Source organism: Protopterus annectens, chromosome 1.part0, assembly GCF_019279795.1.
Source record: "Protopterus annectens isolate FY-2018-M chromosome 1.part0, PAN1.0, whole genome shotgun sequence".
NCBI lineage: Eukaryota > Metazoa > Chordata > Ceratodontiformes > Protopteridae > Protopterus > Protopterus annectens.
Window position 1 is genome coordinate 1,180,359,370 of NC_056725.1, and position 16,410 is coordinate 1,180,375,779.

At 36.7% G+C, this 16,410-nt stretch overlaps 1 long non-coding RNA gene across 1 annotated transcript; it reads left to right on the forward strand.

The window, feature by feature from the left end:
• Positions 1 to 11,052: 11,052 nt before the first annotated feature.
• LOC122796780 lies at positions 11,053 to 16,410 on the forward strand. The gene is made up of 2 exons (XR_006364009.1): positions 11,053 to 12,126; positions 14,784 to 16,410. It is a non-coding gene; the product is annotated as an uncharacterized LOC122796780 (long non-coding RNA).

Consider the following 16,410-nt stretch of genomic DNA (forward strand, 5'->3'; position numbering starts at 1 on the left):
ACTGTCAGAAAAGCTGGTCTCTTACAAGACATTGTTAAACAAGGAAGCTTAGTATTGTTTCTACAGGACTAAAACTGTATATAAAGAGCTGTATAAATCCAGTTATGTTAGCGGTATGGTAGGGACTCATTTTGTCCTAAGGTAAATGTTATATCTCTCACATCATCTGTACTATATGAGAAGTAAAGTTGGAACAGTACTTTTAAGCTGCCAAAAAAAAAAAAAAAAAAAAAAAATGGCGAGACAGCTGAGTGACTAGCACCATATAATTTTTCAATGGCAAGCTAGCCTGCATTTGAACCTACAATCCACAATTCAAACACAGGGGGAGTGATGGTAAGCCCTGCAGAGGGTCACTTCAGTCAAATTGCAGTAACTAGCATTTGTACGTATGTGTAAATCCTAAACAGAAGTATTCCAGTTTATGCAGCTTGCAGTAGTAAAGTTTTTTAGACGTCTACATTCGGAGTGAGACTGAAGTTCCAGTCGCAGTGCCATAACTTCGCTAAGAAAAGGGGGATATCCACTAGCCCAATAGTTCACTGCCTGTTGTGCTTTCCCAGCTTCTCAAGTGACTTTGAAAAATTTCCAGCCATCTGCAACAACAGCCTGATCACCTGTTTTCTTGCTCACTGGTAAGACTTTTTTCTACGTCACATTTTTTAGTATGGTTGCTATTCGACAGTTTGGATATTAGACAGTCTGGATATTAGATTCGACAGTATGGATATTTTCATGCATAATTTAAGCAAATGTAAAAAATTGCAATGTTGGTATACACAGCACATTAGTAAATGTAAAACCTTATTAGGGCAGGTTGATAGTAAGGCATTATGCAAATGTATTACAATATTTGACTGGTATCTCAAAGAAAACCATGTGAAATATGACAAATGTTTATTGTGTGCTTCAACAAAAACTGCATTTTGTGTATTATGCCATAAAATAATATTGCATCATATTGCTAAAAAATAGACTGTAAAGACAGATCTGAATAATTAACTAAGGGTAAAGTGTTTCCATTACATTCTGATGTTGAACAGTTATGTCCTGTCACCACATGTGAGTCAAATCAGTTACTGATAGAACCCCTAGTACATTTTGTTACAAAGGAATGTAGTAAACTTCTAAAAGACAGACACAATGAGTTCAGGAAGCTTAGACAAGTTATACATACATCTTTTCAAAAGTGCATAGGAGTTTCAAATTCAGCAGAACAGCTTAGTAAAGAATGTCAGAAAGACCATGCAACATCACAGAAAATTCAACAGCAGTTGCAGGATAAAGGAAATAAATTAGCTGAACTGACAAAGACTGGGAACTTCCTGCATACACAGCTAATCTGTGCAAAAGAAATATATTTTATAATATGTTTATGTTTTGAAAATGGTTAAACATACATGGTAGGATGGTAGGATCTGATGTCTGGACAAATCATTCTTAAATGTTTTACTTTCATTCAGTTAAAGCAAGACATCTATCAGTACTACAGTAAAGTAAAGCATATGAATGCCATTCTTAGCACAGTCAAAAGGTAAACAAAACTGTTCTAGTGTATAAAATTAAATAAAAATAGATGAGTAAAAATTTAAAGTCACAAGACATGACATGCTTGTATAAAGATATACATGTACAAGACAGACATGCATGTATGTTCTTTTCATCTAGAGTACATCTGTTACAATACACAAGAATAACAGGCAGACAACAGCAAATATAAATAATATAAATATAAATGTGTTGGCTAAACTAATATCTATTTTGTTTTTTACAATTTGTTTATAATTATATAGTAACACCAAACAGTTAAAGTTCTGAATTTTAAAAATAAAATCACAGATGGTATTAGTCAAACAGTTTTTGTAAAATTAATGGCAGGACAGTTAAATAGTTAAATAGTTAAATAAATAAAAAAAAATACTGAAATCCATGTAAGGTAATTGTAAAATGATGTCTATTTATGTTGTATAAATGCATAGTTATGCAAATCACAATCACATTAAAGGAAAAATGCCAAAAGAATTAACTATAGTTTACAGAGTATGAAATGTAAGCTCAGACCTTCCTAGACTGAATGAAAAGTTACAGGAAATGCTGGAAAGATAAGATAAACAACAAGACTGATTGCCAGACAAGTAGCTTGAGTTTTTCTAAAGCATCATTGTTATTAAAAAATACTTGTTAAAATGTTTACAAGCAACACTATTTAGTAATTGTCATAAAATGCCACAATTGTGCATAGATGTCACTGATAATCTGTTTGCAAGTAAATGTTAAAAGAGAAGAAACAACCTCAGTTGCATCAAGTACAGCCAGCAATTGGGTTATAGTATATATACAGTTCAAATCAATTGTGCAGGAGGGTGTAAATACCTACTAGAGGTAATATACAGTGAAAGCTTTATTTAGTAACTTAATAAAATAAATGTATAACCAAAGTGTTGGGCTGACATACATTTTATTCTCACAGCATAGGGCAGGTAAACAGTACTGAAGTACTACAGGGGGAGGGGTACTTTCTCAGTTTTACACTGACTGTATAAGGGGGAGGGGCACTTTCTCAGTTTTACACTGACTGTATAAGCAGTACTGCACAAGGGTCTGAAATAAAGCTACAGAAAAAATAAACAACAAGGGTCTGAAATAAAGCTACAGAAAAAATAAACAACAAGGGTCTGAAATAAAGCTATAGAAAAAAATAAACAACAAGGGTCTGAAATAAAGCTATAGAAAAAATAAACAACAAGGGTCTGAAATAAAGCTACAGGAAAAAATAAACAACAAGGGTCTAAAATAAAGCTAGAGGAAAAAAATATCTCATTCCTTCCTGACAATACTCTTTTATAAGAGGAAAAAACAGATATTAGTGTATTAGAAATACTGGTAAACTGGATTAAACCTGACAGGATAAGATATTTTACAAGTTGTTAATAGCTATCATAATGGTTATTATTATATTGTTTAGAATTAAATTGTATTTACAGCCTGTTAAACTGTAAAGCTATACAAGAGATAGTTTAAAAAACAAGAGATGGCTTAAAATTGATTACAGCTATACAAAAGAGAGTAAAGATATGTAAAAAAATTGAACAAGATTGGTCACTATTTTTAATATGTTTTTGGCAAAACAATGTTGGTATAAAAAAGCATCAATGTTTCTAATTGCTGAGTATGTAGTTTAAAATAACAGGACATATGGATATGGTATCAATTCCACTAGATATTTCTAAAGAGACATAAAAATTTTCCAAGATTTTGCTCAATATTAATGTTATTAAATTTGTAAGATTAGACTAAATGTACTTTACAGTCTTTGTATGTACAAATGTAGAAAATTTCAGTACAAATGATAGTCTTTGTATGTACAAATGCAGAAGAATTCAGTACAAATGAAATTAATGTTTAGTAATGAATATGTGTGAAAAAAAACATATTTAAAGAAAACAATGGGTCCAAGATAACTACTAGATTGAAATGCATAAATAGCAAACACTCTGTGTAAATACATACTAATCAGGATACATTGTAATAAGTTCAAAAGTAATTTGTCAAGTTGTAATATCACTGGTTTTACCCCAGTAAAATAATTGCTTTCAAATATTTATTATCTAAGCCCAGTTCAGTATTTTACCAAGATGTTAATGAGCAGTTTGAAGACATGATCACAATGTTATGGTTAAAATGACATTGAAACTGTATATTTTCAGAAGTGTATAAATGCTTGCAGAAGCACATGGTTCTAATGTCTTATAGTTAATTCAACAGTTGCAAAGAGTTAATGAAACAGTTCTAAGTCATAAATGAAATTCTATGATTGCAAAAGAATAAATTGATCAAGTTAAACTAAAGCAGACACAGCTCATAACTGATAAAAAAATATTTTCACAGAATGGTCTGCAAAAGAAAAAGTTGTTAAATACATTCAGTTTTGGTAGTAATACTTTAATATCATTGTATTAACTATGTAAAATTGCATTTTGATTTGTTGTATCAAACTAAAGGTTTGTTTCTTGTGTTTTCTATATAAAATGTTTTGAGTATGTTTAAAAACAGAGGGAATTGTTAGATTTTATGAATATTAGTCTGAAATTAATTATGTTGTAAATATGCTGGAAGAAAAAAGGCTTGCTTAAATGCAGAAACAGAGTTTAGTAATATGTGATCAGCAGTCATACTAAATGCCACTGTCTCCAACCCATATAACATAGCTGGTCTCACCACCCTCTTGTAGACCTACCCTTTCACTCTTACTGGTACTCGTCTGTCACAAATCACTCCTGACACTCTTCTCCACCCACTCCATCCTGCCTGTACTCTCTTCTTCACCTCTCTTCCACACTCACCATTACTCTGAACTATTGATCCCAAGTATTTCAACTCATCCACCTTCACCACCTCTACTCCCTGCATCCTCACAATTCCTCTATCATCCCTCCCATTCACACACATATATTCTGTCTTAGTCCTGCTGACCTTCATTCCTCTTTTCTCTAGAGCATATCTCCATCTCTCCAGGGTCATCTCCACCTGTTCCCTACTCTCACTACAGATCACAATGCCATCTGCAAACATTATAGTCCACGGGGACTCCCTGTCTGATCTCGTCTGTCAACCTGTCCTGTATCTGGAAGCTATATTTTAGCTATAAGCAGTGTGATGAAAAAAGGACTTCCATACAATAGTAGATACATGGTGACCAAAGGACAGTTCATTGCCAGGATAGGGGCCAAGATCTCTAACTACAGGATCGGTTTCTACTGTGGGGGTTGCTAAATGGATAATTACAAAGGGAGTCAAGCCTGCTGAAGGATACAATTAAATATTTATTGGCATTTAGTTTCAATCCACGGTCTTGGCAGCAACTATTTGTTAAGGACAGGCCCTCTTCCAGGATCCCGGTGACCTCAAGGAAGTTTATGATGGCGCCAACCTTTCAGTCATCTGCAAACCTGGTCAGTTACGACAATTTTATACTTGCTTTGAACTCCAAGAAGAAAATCCCAAAGAGAAGTGGTCCAGGGACTGAACCCTGGGGCACTCCACTAGTGACAGATCTTTGGAAGGAGGTGCAGCCAACCACCCTTACTTCTTCTGTTCTGTTTGTGAGCCAATTTGCTAGTCATCAAGTTTTATAGAGGTTAACACTTAGCTGGGAGAGTTTCTCTATGATGCCTGAGTGTAGGATGGTGTTGAATGCTTTTGTAAGGTCCAGATAGGCAGTGTGCACTGATATTTCATCATCCATTGCTTTAGTAATTGTTTGAAGAAAACAACCAGGTTAAGTAGTCAAGACCTGCCCTTGAAGAATCCAAACTGAGTTGTATCAAGAGCCTGTAGGTCGCCTATGACCTTATTCATTAGTTACATAATGATCCTTTCCATAGTCCAGCAGATGAGGCTAGTCAGACTTGTGGGTCTGTAATTACCCAGGCCTTTTGTAACACTACCTTTGTACAAATGAATGACTGTTGCTGTCCTCCATTCATCAAACACAAAGCCTGTTTGAGGCTAATGTTGAATAACCTCTATAGGGGGTCTGACAATTCATGTTTTATGACAGCCATTAGGTGGCCTGGCATGGTGTTCATCCCCACAGATTCACTACTCTTGGCCTTAGATAGTACCTTGAGAATTTGTTCTTCGAAATTTGAGGAGGTGTGGTAGATGTTGACATTTGATCCGAGAATACTGAAGGGAAGAGAAGAATGACTTTGGAGCTGCATTTGTCCACTTGTAAACTGGATATATCTTATAGATGTCAGTATGAGATATCATTTACTATTAGCCCTACATCACGCTCAGCATTGTTTTTGAGATTTCTAACTCAGTTAACAAGGACTTCATGCCTATCTTTTGCCTGGATGGCAGTTTTTACCTCATATCTGGCTGTGGTTGATTTAATCAGGATCTGGAGTTTCTCATTTAGTTCAGCAAGAGTGTCTTTGGCTTCTTGAGAGTTAGATTTATTTTTGCATATGGCAATTTTTTTCTTTTGTTATGATGCCTGTTTATATTACTGTTTCACCACAGGGGTTTATTTTAGAATTTGGCATTGTATTTATTTCTAAGGGGGCATATGTATCTATGCAACTATTTACATGAGCACAGAACTTGCAGTAAAGGATTCTGCATAAGCAGTGGGGTCATTGAAGTGGAAGAGGATTTTGAATGTAATCAGGTCATCATACAGTTTTAGTAGATTGGCTTTTGCATAATCTCTGAACACAGAGGTATTGGATGATGCTTCTGGCTTCAGTCTTAAGGTGCATGTTACTGACTTGTAGTCTGATTTGATCTTGGAGAAGATTTCCATATGTGCGGAACAGAACTGTCCCATGTTGGTAAGGAGTAAATCCAAGATTTTTATCTCCCTTAGTTGGGGTATGGACTAACTGGTCCAGAGAGTTTGTATTTATGAAGTTCAGAAATCACTGGGCAATGATGTCTGATGAAATAGAAGTCTCCCAGCTAAAGGTGGGATAGTTGAAGTCTCCCAGGAGAATGGTGTTTGGCTTAATACATAGGGACTCCATACTGGTTAGATAGGAGGTGTGGGCTGAGGGGGGGCATAAAGGGGATCCTGTAGTTAGCTATGAGATAAGGGGGTTTGTTTGTATTAAATTAGACATGGAGGAATTCCAAGTTGTTATCTTGTCTAACGAGTATGGCGGTGAGATTTTTTTTAAGAATATAACGACAGCTTTGCTTTAGTGCCTAATTCTAGTACAGTGGACTTGTACACGTAATTGACATTGAAGGCCTCCACTAATGGAATACTTTCACTGGTCTTGAACAAGGTCTCTGTGGTGGTGCATATAACTGTGTTTTCCAGGGCAGGCAGTCCTTGTAGGTTGTGGATTCTTTTGTTAAGGTTCCTAGTGCTGAGCAGCAATACCTTAATGTTGTCCTGAATCTATGTTGTTATGTTAGAAGCTTTAGAAGACTGACTTTGCCTAAAAAGGCACTTTGGGGGTGGGCAGGTTCTTAGCCAATGTATGGAAGTCTTGGGAGGAGAAGTGGAGACCATCCCTTGCAAAGAAATTTGGATTCCCTAGTACCTTATCCCATGCTAATATATACATATGTTGTAGTCCATTAGAATGACACTAGAATCTAAGCCAGTTGTTGAAGTTATTTATAGTTTATTCTTATTGTAACATCATTCTTGGTGATGGTAGAATGCTGCTCAATGCTACATATTCCAACAGCTTCATCATGTCTTTCCTCATATAAACCCGGGAGTCATTAAATCTCAAGTCATTTATACCACATGTACAATGACTGCGTCATATATGTACTTGTGATGCAGATACTTGAGGGCTTTTATGATGTGGTGAATATTGGCACCTGATAGAAAGTGACCCAGACCATTTCTTTGCACAGCCTGGTGAGTGGTGATTGGTATGTCTCTGTATGGACTCATCTATGGCAAGGATATTGCATGCCTTATGGGCTTTTGGACTGAGTCTTTGTGACTCCTGGGTGTATGTTTCATGGCTGGTGCTGCCTGTGATGTGTGTGTTTGTGAGGTTACTGAGAGTAATTGTTTCTTGAAATAAATTTAGGAGGTCTCTGTGGTTTTAGGTAGGATACCTCTAAGAGTCACAACATATGTAGGTTTATGTGTTTGCTCTGAGTTGTTTGAGATTGGTTTAGTGTGTTGTGTGGTACTGACATCCTGCATGTTATTTGTAGTGGCTTTGTGAGAGAGCTTTGCCTCCAATAACATTACATAACTACATCTCTCACACACTGTGGTAGACTGTTTAAATAGTAGTTGTCAGTAAACATGAGACAGTTGCTATGTTGTCTCCAGATGCCCATTTCAACCAAGTTGGCTGTAGAGACAATTGGAAAGTGCACATCTAGGGCTCCAGTTGCTTAGTCCTGTGGGCTGGAGGGAGAGAAGTGCTAAGAAATTAGGAGTTGCTTGACTGGTGTGCTATCTGAAAATGAACAATACTAGTCAACTCATGAAGAGGAATGAGTCACTTTATGCAGATCAGGTACTATTTGCATAACTAGTGATAATTAAGAATTACAAGAATTTATGTAGAGAAAGTCAAGGTTCTAAGCACCTGCATCTGTACAGTACATGGTTAAACACAGCTGGATAATGAGCAGTGTTTACAGATGTGAACAACTTATAATAGCACAGAAATACAAAAAATCAACTGAGCTTACTGGTCAATAGCAAAGCAGCATAATTCAAGGTTCTACATTCAGTCAGAGGCCTAGAAATAATTTAATTCTTCCAGTACTCTCACTTGAGTTTAAACCAAAGAAGTTATGACTCTGATCACAATAAATGCCAAAGATAACTGTGTGGCTATTTCAGTAACTCAGTAATAAATGCAAAAATATTATATTTTAGTGTGCACTAGTTTTTTCTTTTTTAATAAATTCTACTATAATACTTTGGAACTGGCCTTCCATTCGTGGTACTATTGTGGACTTATTTCATTCAGCTGTTGTTTATCTATAAATGCAAAAATACTTACCTTATGTGTTTCTAGGCTGTTAATAAGTCAAGTCAGGAGCAGAACACTTTTAATTTGTTGCGTGGTCACCTAGCTTTGCTTAGCTATGAGTGAAAGAGCACAAGGCTACACAGATACAAACTTATATTAGCACAGAAATACAAAAAAATTTAACTGAGCCCACTAGCCAATAGCAAATTAGTACAATTCAAGGCTCTACAGCAGACATTCAGACTTCATCCCCTTCAGAAAATGCATGCTAATGAAAAACATATTATTCTATGGACTTTCTAAGTTTATGAGAGCAATATTTACAAACTGTCCCTGGTTTGGGGTCTTTATTTACTCCATAATTTTTTGCATTTGTCCAGATTTCTTTTGCTTAGAGGTTGATAACTCTGTACCTAATTCATATCAGTTGAGAGGTATGCCAACACACAAGCAAACTCACACATGTGATGTAGTTCTCAAACTCTTACCTCTGAAATCAGGTACAAATCCTGAAATAATCAGGGACAATTAGGGACACTTTAAAATGTTAATACTGTTAACTTGAGAAGATAATAGAATGAGAGAATATGAATTAACCTACATTTTCAGAAATAGTCTATAATCAAGTACTGTCATTATTTATTAAGTGTGAGACACCACCTTTTCTCCCAGGAAGGTAAGGTTAAAAGGAACAGAGCCAGATTTTGAGCCAAACATTGTAGATAATTGAGAGGTATGTTATGCACATTTATATATGTGTGCATATGTTTTTATTGTACCTTTTGTCACACACCACTGATGGCCATACATATTTTATTGCTTGGATGATAGAAGCAAAGAAAGAAACATTATTCACCACCAGAGAGCAGCATTTGTTTGCTGAATCCCAGTGCAGGGAAAAGAAAACAATGGCTTTCCAACTTCATAGGTATCTTTGACAGATTGATTTTGTCCGCTAGCTTTACTTAACTTCTTATTACAATTTGTCTTTAGTGGAGTACAAAATCTCTGACTGATTTATTACTTATATTATCTCCAAGTTGCTCTTTTACATTAAGCATACTTGATACTTCTTAACCCCTTAGTGGAAAAATTCTGGGCATAGCTCTCAATGTCTTAACACAACAAATCTGGACAAAGCCTAAAATAATAGGGGGACAAAGGCCCAAAAAGGGACATATTTTAAATATTGTTCTTATAAACTTAGAAAGTTGTTAGAGCAACAGAATTTGTGTTAGCGTGCATATTCTGAAGAATATAAAGTTTAAAACTCAAATGTATGTAATTATTTAGTGACATCAAACCTCAGTGATTTGCCAGAAAAATTTTGTAAGGAACAGAGCAAAAATCTGGACAGTTATGGGGGTATGAAGGCTCAGAATCAAAGACATATTTGAAATATTGGTCTTACAAGCTTGGGAATTTGCTAGAATAATGGGTTTTACATCAGCATGCATTTTTCTGAAGGATCTCAAAAGTCTTGTCATTATTTAGTGACTTCAGTCCTCAATGAATTCTTATTTACCAGAAAACCACACATTTTATGATTAATCGACCAAAATGTAAATGTAAGCTAACACAAATCCTGTTATTCTAGAAACTTTCTAAGTTTATAAGAACAATAAAATAATTGTCCTTATTTTGGGCCCTTGCTTCCTCATTATTTTAGGCTTTGTCCAGATTTCTTGCACTAAGAGGATGAGAGCATACCTCTCAACATCTTGGTGCAAGAAATCTGGACAAAGCCAAACAAAATGTGGTGATAAAGGGCCAAAATAGGGCAGTATGTTAAATATTGCTCTTATAAACTTAAAAATGTTGCTAGAATAATCAGTGTTTGTTTTAACGTGCATTTTCTGAAGAATTAGAAGTCTGAAACTCAAACATATGTTATTATTTAGTGACATCAGTCCTCAGATCACCCCATTGATTTGCCAGAAAACCACATATTGTATGAGGAACAAACCAAATATATGAGCCAAAAATCTGGACAGTTGAGAGGCATCGTGTGTTTGATGCTAAAATCTGGACATTCTGGACAGCTGGGAAATAATGCGATAGGTATAGCCTTGTTTCTCTAAACACGAAATTCATGTAGTGTAACCTGATGCGTAGCCAGTAAATTTTGGGGCAGAAATGTACATTGTACTTAGACATAATCCTGCTGCCCCCCCCCCCCCATTTAAAAATGTACTCAATCTTAAAAATGTTGCCCCTATACACATCGGAACAATATTGTAAAGGTGAATTCCAATCACCATAAACCTAGTTCGTACATCTGTGTACAACAGAAACTGGTATATAGAGTTATAGGCATTTTGTGGGCTTTGAGCCTTGACGTTTCTGAGATGCTAGTAAAAACGGTCTTGGGTGCACTTAGTATGTTTGTGAGTGTAACCACTGACTTTTAAGTACACAAAGTGATTGTGCATCACACTGTGAAGCTACAGTTGTCACCAGTTGAAGTGCACCTCACTGTGCGTCATTTTAAGTATACAGCGCTTTATTTCAGTTAGGTTAGGGTTATGCTAACATTTCTTTTCTGAGTTTTTGCGCCATCGTTGCACTGATGCACTAAAAACGTACCCGAGATGTTCTTTCCTTCACAAAGGCTGTAAATGTTTACGTAGATGGGGTGGTACTCGGTGTTTTTTTTTTAACAGTGTGGATGTGGGGTTGAAGTGGAGGCAGGAAACTTTTAATCTGCCTTTCTGCTTAACATGTCCAAGTATACGCATTTAGCAGTCATTGCTACAGGAATGGGGACTGTAACCGTGTAATAAAAACACCTGCTATTTTGGACAGTCCAGAAGCATCAAGTACCAAATTTACTTTTGGGGACATTTAAAGAATATTAGCCCGGGAGTCTGAAACATAATTTTCAGAACGCCCCCACCCCGAAAAAAAAAAACTGCTGAAAACGGAAAAGTTTTATTCGTTACGTAGATGACCCCACGTCCGACCGAGAGGTGTTTGTCCATTTTTGAGAAAACATAATTTATTTCAGCGTGGAGGCGGTCACTTAACTCTTTATCTACGGGAAGACAAGTGCCCTTTTGTTTCGCTTATTGCTCAAGAGAGTTTTCACACGTCTAGAACGGCCCCAGAACATTTCCAGTTTAAGCCGAATGTGAGATGTTTTAAATTTTCACCATTTATGCTGGTTTGGCCCTACTTTCACCTAACTTCTCCGTTTTTTTATCATTTACTACCGAAACAGGAAAGGAGGCACCTCTGATGTCTGGAGTATTGAAACACAGCTTTCTTTGTGTGGATGATATATAGCATCCATCGGGGCACCATCTATCTTACATCCTATTGTGTTCCTGTAAGATTCCCACAGCGGGGGCAAAGCCAGTATCCCCAGGTTCGAACTTCAGCAGGTGTACAAACTCTTCTTGGGGGTTGGAGTTCTAGGTGGTTGCTGTTTGTTGCTAAGGAACAGACTGTGGAGGGATGGGCAGTATCTCAACACGTCATGCCATAAAACCCCTTGCAGTGGAGCGCCTCCTAGTAGTAAGCGCCAGACCAAGACGAAAGGGAAAACGTGAACCTGTAGTTGTTTTGTGACAAAAGCTAGGGATCTTTATTTCAAGGCAACATGACCAGACTTGGCTTGCTAGTTTTCATAGCCGTCATTGCTGTTTTTCTACAGGTAGGCAATAATTTCAGAACAATTGTTGCGATGTAATGTGTGCTGTATGTTCACATTTTTGTGCAGTCTTATATGCATACTTCTCAACTGTTTAGATTTCCGCAGAATGCCGATTTTTGCCTCCTATTTTTTGGTTTGTTCCTCATAAAATGTGTTTTTTCTGGATTTTTGTGGCAATCAATTAGGACTAAACCCACTAAATAATGACAAGCATTTGCGTTTCAGAGAGCATATCCTTAAGAAAATGTATGGTAGCACGTTACTTTTTATTCTAGCAACTTTATAAGAGCAATGTTTAAAATCGGTCCTTGTTTTGGGGGCCCTGCCCCCCCCCCCCCAATATTTCCCCACAATATTTTTGGCTTTCTCCATTTTTTTTGTACTAAGAGGTTGAGAGCTATGAATATTTGTTACTCAAAAATGGCTAGTTGTGTGTGCGTATTTGAACTTGTTGTCCCTGGTGTTAGAGGTTGTGCTTCTGAGTGTACACTGTCCGCAGTAGAAATAGATATTAGTTTAATGCAATAATTACTGAGTGATTTTGGGAATGAATGTCTGGACAATTATTTTGTATTTGTAACGTATAATATGCTGTAATTCCCTTTACCATTAGCAGTCCCATTGTATTACCATTCGTGATAACTGCTATGTTCCACTTCCTTTACAGCTTTTCTCCCCAGGCATCTGATAAAAATGGGTCTTTCATGGCGCACTGAGATTACCCCGATAAACCAACAAATACATAAAAATAAATACATAGCAAGTACATTTTGAATATCATTTTAATTACTGTCACAAGGGACACGTAATTGTTTCAAATTTTCTGGAGTTCTTACACCTTAAAGGATTTTGTAGTATTTAACAGCTTTTCTTTAACAATTTAGCATTTTGTTGTTTAGTTAAACAAGTGCGCACTGCAGAACATTTTATACAACAAACAATTCAGAGTACATTAAGCAACCGATGCGGCACAGTTTGATACAAGGACAACCCAGTAATGGTATCATGTGCTCTGGCCCATTTCATTTTGTACCTGGGGTCGGGATGTCACAGCAGCTGGCATCACCTGGAGCCAGTGTTCACACCGCCATGAGGCTAGCCAGCCTAAAATAAGAAATTACATACCATGCCCATTTGTAATAACTTCCATGAAGTTTCTGCAGAAAGTAAGTGGTCCGTTTTAACAGGTTTCTGGTACTTTGTAGGTAGCAGAGACCAACAACATTGTGAACGGGTGTTTCCTGCAGCATTCTGGACTGTTGTTACAGCAAGCGACCTAAGGCTTCTGTTTTATCATACTTGGGTTATATAAATAAAGGGGCGCATTGCTTTTGGCAAGTAATCACTGAAAACTAGATGGAAAGCTGTTTCTGTGAGGCTGCACCCTGAACACTCCCTTTGGTGCAACCGTGCAAATGAGGGGTTGGGGCGCAGCCTTCATGTGGTGGGTGGGATATCACTTTTGGCAACAAAGGGGGGGGGGGGCACACTATTGAGCGCCGTTGCACTTCAGACATTTACTCCATTATTATGAATTTATTTGTTTAAAAAACACTGTCGATTCATTTTTCCTTACAAATAAACTGGACCACACACACACACACACACACACACACACACTTTAATCGGACTATTTAGCCTAACTACAGCTGTAATGCACATCGTCAGATGAAGTAACACTCGCTTCTCTTTTTCCCCGATCGTTTGCGCACTGGTTTCATTTTTTATGGCTTTGAAATACAATTGACTTTGAGTAGTAAGGTACGGCATGTAATAAGTTCGTGGCTATTATGTAGCTGTTTTATATAAACCATATCGCACTTTCTTAGTAAGAAATCTAGACAAAGCCTAAAATGGTATGTGTGTGTGTGTGTGTGGGGGGCAAAGACCCTTAAATAGGGACATATTTTAAAGTATTGCTTTTATAAACTTAGAAAGTTGCTAAAAATAACAGGGTTTGTGTTACCATGCATTTTCGGAAGGATATGAAGTCCGAATCTTAAACGTGTTGTCATTACTTAATATCAGTATTCAGTGTTTTGCCAGAAAACCAAACCACAATTTTTATGAGGAGCAGACAGAAAATATGAGGCAAAATCTGCGAAAATCTTGAGTTGACAGATGTGATATAAATCAGCCTGAGATGAATGGTAACTTAAGTGGCAAACTTTCTACTTGTGAGGAAAACGTGATCTGTGTGGATGGGGCGTAAAATAAACATATTCCTGCTGGGCTATTCAGTGTCTGGAAAATGCATGCTTTTTATGCGATCTGTAATACTTCACTTAACAGCCAAATGGCATAACTGTTGCAGCACCCAAAACAGGTTTACATGTTTACATCCACCGTCTTTCGCTGAAACATTGCACTGAATAGAAGTACTTATGTACATGACTGGGATGGAGTGATGTATTCCAGCTGTATGTCACACCAGAAGTGTTCTATAAACACTGAAATGGAAACGTTCTCTTTGCAGAGTTATACAGATTCAGCATGCATGCCCCACCCTTTACTGAGATAGTCAGCATTAATGTAGACTGCTTTTCTTATTACTTGTGGTTCTCAGTTGTCATAATGACAATTGGTTATTATAGAAAAATGTTTGCTCTGTTGTAAATACATTGCTGCATATTAATCTTTTTATACTTTTGTTCCAGACAAGTTGCAAGGCTCAGAATGCATCTACGACAGCTAGTCCTTCAAATACAGCTATTGCCAACAGCACAAAATCTTCAACAATCGGCGGCACAACAACCAACAACACATCCCCTGGTGCTTTACGGGGATCCATCAGTTCTTTACCTGTTACCATATATCTTCTACCTCTTCTGATCCCTGCTTTTGTTCTTCAACTTCTCTCTTAGAAGAAAAGGCTTATATTGATTTGAGACCCATAGGCTTTAGAATTACTCCTTTGATTTTGTACAGTTTTTCTCTGGCATGCATTCAGGACAGTTACAGCTACAGTTTGGCCATTAATTTTTTTCTTTAAAGCTTGCAAACCAAACTAGTGAAGAAATGTATCAGCCAAGCTTCCTTTCTGTATGCCAGCATGACCACGTGCAGCAGAAATAACCTGATAATTCTGTCCCTTCATTACAAGTGCAGAGCAGAGTTGTGCTCAGGGACTGAACAGCAACTGTACATGAAGTCTTGTTAATCAGAACTGATGGATCATGCTGTATTTTCTGCAAATAAATTAATAAAAGACCAGCTAGATATTAAACCAGCTTGTTTAATCATTATGTGGATGGCTGAATCATGAAAATCGCAACTACAATAACTAAATCAATGAATTCTTCAACAATATGCCTCCTAGAGACATCCGCTACGTACATCCTCAAACTCTAGTATCCATACTTGAGAAGTCTTACATTCTTAGCCATCGGGAAATGGATGGCACACACCTACCTATTTGGATGTATTGGAATACCAGCTAACATGGAAGTACAACAGAGTACTTGTTGAATCTCCTCCTTTGGAAGCATCTGGAAGTCTCGCAAAGCATGTGGCAAATTTTCTTTTTAGAAGACTGCCACTGTAAAACCCATGTTAATGCAGTGGGGGTAGCTTTTCATAATATTAGACTGTACTTTCAAACTGTTCTTGACTTTTTCAGTATATTCCTGACTCAAGTGGGAAACATTTTAATTCTTGAATGAGAAAAAATATATATATATTTTTTTTGTTATTTTTTTTTTTGGGGGGGGTGGAGGGTGGGCTGACTGCATGCAATTTATTTTTCCATTTTAATGGAAAAGAAACTGTACATCTGAAATGCCACTATATTTTGACCTCTGTTTGCATGATCTACTTCCTTACCTGTTTTGCAAACAAGCCATTCTATTAGTTTACAAGACCAAGGATAAAATCATCTGTATCTGTCTAGCTTGCCTTTATTAAGTTTATTTTTGTAGGATAGAATTAAAAAATGTTTCTTATGTTTCCCCTTCTAATTCTATCTTCTAGTCATGAACTGTGGAAGTGAAGTATGAAATATAAAGGAAAACAGCCTGGTGCTACAGCAGCCAAAAGTGCCTTGAGTGGTTAAGTCAGGCACAGTACACATTTATTTGTGATTAAAAAAAAAAAACAGAATTAAGTTAATGATGCTTACATACTTTAAAGTACTTTGGTCTCACTTTAAACCCCATTAAATTTAAATATTGTTTAATCACTGCATCAGATTAGTTATAGACAAATGTTAGTTGCAGAATATATATAATATGGTTCTAGACATCTAGTTATGACATTTTTTCTTTGTCTTTGACCAGTTTAGATACA